This window comes from Schistocerca americana, chromosome 2 (genome assembly GCF_021461395.2).
Source record: "Schistocerca americana isolate TAMUIC-IGC-003095 chromosome 2, iqSchAmer2.1, whole genome shotgun sequence".
Classification (NCBI taxonomy): Eukaryota; Metazoa; Arthropoda; class Insecta; order Orthoptera; family Acrididae; genus Schistocerca; species Schistocerca americana.
The window spans coordinates 546971618-546975629 of NC_060120.1; positions in this window are offsets into that span (position 1 = coordinate 546971618).

A 4012-nucleotide genomic window follows, 5' to 3' on the forward strand; every position below is an offset into this window, starting at 1 on the left:
CGCCCAGGCAACATTCATGCCGAATGAGGAAAAATTCCGTTGCTGGCGCAAACGGGAAGTGCAGAGGGGTATTTGCGTAGTCAATGTACAACCAGCATTCATGCGGAGTGCGCAAGACGGTACCTGATTCGGTAACTCACAAACGACGGTCAGAAAAATATGACATCTGTGCCGTATGGATGTCCACGTGTTATCCAAAGACGCAGAGACTTACCACAATTATCGCCTTGTCTAAGCGTACGGTGTCTAGTCTTCCTTCTGTCAATTAGCATGTATCGAGTGAACGATTAACAGTTCACAAGAGTTAGGGGGAGGAAAGAGAAAAGTCTTCCCTGTGCCAGTAGAAGCACGGACTATTCACGGGTCCCGGGTTTGATTCCCGTCCGAATTGTGGATTTTCTCTGACCAGGGACTGGGTGTTTGTGTTGTCCTCATCATTTCATCATAATCATCATCATCATTCGTGACAGTGGCTAGACTCGATTGTGTAAAAATTGGGACTTTGTATGGGCGCTGATGACCGTACAGTTCAGCGCCCCACAAACCAAACATCATCATCATCAGGGACTATTCAAATCTTAATAAGATTAATCAAGGCAAAGATGCTCCATGCGACGGGATCGTGAGCTGACTGCTGGAAATCATACGACACCCCAGTTACTGAAGGTTCTCAGCATCTATGAGTGAACCATAGTGGGAACTCAGTGGCTACAACAGATCGTTCCCTTCACACAGAAAACGCAAAGCCAATATGTCGAGACATCAGAGGCACCACCCCACGATATGGCAAAAACACTAAGCATTTTATGGGTTACAGACCGGCAAATTTACAGGCCAATATTCTTAATGTCGATTTTCTGCAGAATTCTTGGGCATTTTCTGAGTTCGAAAATAATAAATTCCCTTAAGACAGGAAAGCTTCCATTTACAAATCAGTACCGCTTTAGAATGTGAAGCTCAGCTAACCTTTTTTTCGCGCGATCTCATGTGAATCATCGAAGAAGGGAAAAGACTGATTCCATATTCCTAGATATCCGCAGACCGTTCGGTACAGTGCCCCCTTGCAGACTGTTAACGAAGGTCCGAGCGCACGGAAGACACTCCCAGATATGCCAGTGGCTCCAAGATTCTTGAGAACTCAATACATTGTCGTGAGTGTCACGTGTATACGAGACAATGGTATCGTCATCAGTAACACAGGGAAGTGCGACAAGACCTCTCTAGCCTTCTAAACACATAAATGATATGGCAGATAGGGTGAGAAGCAATCTAGGACTACTTATGCCACTTTAGCGTACAGGAAAGTGTTGTCGTTGAGCGATTGTACGAGGATACAGTCTGAATTAGACGGAATATCTATTAGGTAGTAAAGGAGTTTTGCTATTTGGGGAGCAAAATAACTGATGATGGTCGAAGTAGAGAAGATATAAAATGTAGACTGGCAATGGCAAGGAAAACGTTTCTGAAGAAGAGAAATTTGTTAACATCGAGTATAGATTTAAGTGTCAGGAAGTCGTTTCTGAAAGTATTTGTATGGAGTGCAGCCATGTATGGAAGTGAAACATGGACGATAAATAGTTTGGACAAGAAGAGAATAGAAGCTTTCGAAATATGGTGCTACAGAAGAATGCTGAAGATTAGATGGGTAGATCACATAACTAATGAGGAGGTACTGAATAGGAATGGGGAGAAGAGGAGTTTGCGGCACAACTTGACAAAAAGAAGGGGCCGGTTAGTAGGACATGTTCTGAGGCATCAAGGGATCACAAATTTAGCATTGGAGGGCAGCGTGGAGGGTAAAAGTCGTAGATGGAGGCCAAGAGATGAATACACTAAGCAGATTCAGAAGGATGTAGGTTACAGTAAGTACTGAGAGATGAAGAAGCTTGCACAGGGTAGGGTAGCATGGAGAGGTGCATCAAACCAGTCTCAGGACTGAAGACCGCAACAACAACAACATCTATTAGGTGTGATAAATGTCAGCGTGCTCTAACTGTAGAAAAACAATCGTGTAGTGTTCGAATACGGTATTGGTGGCATGCTATTCGACGCCGTCACATCAGTTAAGTGTCTATGCGTAACGCTGTAGAGCGATATGAGATGGAACAAGTAATCACGTAGATGTAGACGTAGATGTAGTGACTTCTGTTGGTAGTACCACAAAGAAGGCATATTTTTATTAGCGTTTTTAATGCACTATGTGTTCTAATAATAAAAATAACTGTGAAACACGGACTAGAATATCTTCTTGGGTAAGGGTCATCGTATCAATGGCAACTAATAAATAAATAAATAAAATATTGCAGTCATGATTCTCTCCAGTTCTCGAGGTTTCGTTGGTCCCGCGATCTAGTGATGTCTTATGGTATTATCTCCGAGACGGGTCATGTCGCCTTAATTCACTCTCGCGATAAGAATTACAGTCACTATATTACATTCTATTTCGTTTTTTTGGCATTTAATTCTTGATTGTTTCATATGAATGTTGCCGTCTTGTTTTCATACTGATTAAAATCTGGTAACAGTTTTACCTGTTACCCTAATATGTGAACCTACTTGGTAATTCATTACAGTCTCTCAGAAACAAATAAAAAATTATACTGGGTTAAGTCAAGTAATTTTCCTCACCTACCTTGGCCTCACCATTGACCGTCATCTCACCTAGATCCCTCATCTCCGCTCTATCCAATCCAAAGCCCACAGCTGCCTCAGACTCCTCAAACTCCTCTTTGGCCGGACATGGGTGTTGAACCCCTCTACCATCCTCCACACCTACAAATCCTTAATCCATTACATCCTCTGTTATGCCAGTCCTGCTTGGATATCCACCCCCCCCCCCCAAATTCTATAAGTCCCTCAAGATCCTCGAGCACCATGCGCTCCACTTCGCCTTCCATATACACCTCCTGTCCCCCACAGGGATCCTTTATGACCTGATTCCTTTTCCCCATCTGCTCCTACTCCTCGAACGTATCCATATACTCTATACGTCCCACCCCCTTGATCCCCCTTATCCCCTGGTTGCTCCTCTCCTCTCCAGCCCCCCGCTCTCTGCCACGCCTTCACTGTTGTGTCCCCCCTACCTTCCATCTCTACACACTTCATCTCCTTTCCCTAGGTGGCTTCCGTCAACTCCCCCTCCCAGATGATGCCCTTTCTCCCTCCATTTATCCCTCTTATCAACTCTGATCCTCACCTCCCCCTCCTTTCCTCTGTCCTTTTCCCAGGCTCCCTCTTCCCCCCCTTCCATCCTGTTTTTTCCCCGCCTACCCTCTTTCTGCCTCCCTTCTCTCCTCCTCCCCCCCGAGTTTTTTCCATTCCCCTCCTCTGCCTTTCCCCACTCCCTCTCGCGTCTGCCCAGCCCCCCCCCCCCCCCTCTTATGCGTCCTCGTACTCCGTCGGCTCCTTGCCCCTCTCCCCCCTCTTCGTTTTTCCTCTCCTTCCCCCTTTTCTTTCCCATCGTCTGTCCAGGTTTCCCCCATCTGCCCTCGGCTGCAGTGTTCAAGTGAGTGTTCAGTGTTGTGCGTCTTTTCCAAAGTGTTACGAACGGAAATCATACTGTCTCTAGGTGTGATTTTTATATCTCTTGCGAACAGAAACCAGACTGTCACCGTGTTTTTTAATTGTTTGTCTATTATTTTACCTGCCTGCTTCCTGTGTATTTTATTAGCATCGCCAATCCTTTATTTTATGTTTTAAGTTCCACAATTTTCCGCCATTTCACTATTTAAGTCACTGATTTTATCCCCCACTTCTATTATTTATTATCTTCATTTTTTTAACAAAAATTCTGTAGAGAACTCGGTTAAGGAAAAAAAAGTACTTTTCTTTGGAGGACATATACATAAAAATCAGAGTAATGTAAATATATCCATAGATACCGATACTGTATGAGAAGCCGTAAATTTGTTAAAGGTAAGAGTTTGTGCAGTGCTGGATTTAATGGTATTTCCTCCAGGATTTCACGAAATTATCAAATTTTAAGCAGAGTCATAGCTTATTATAATAGGTA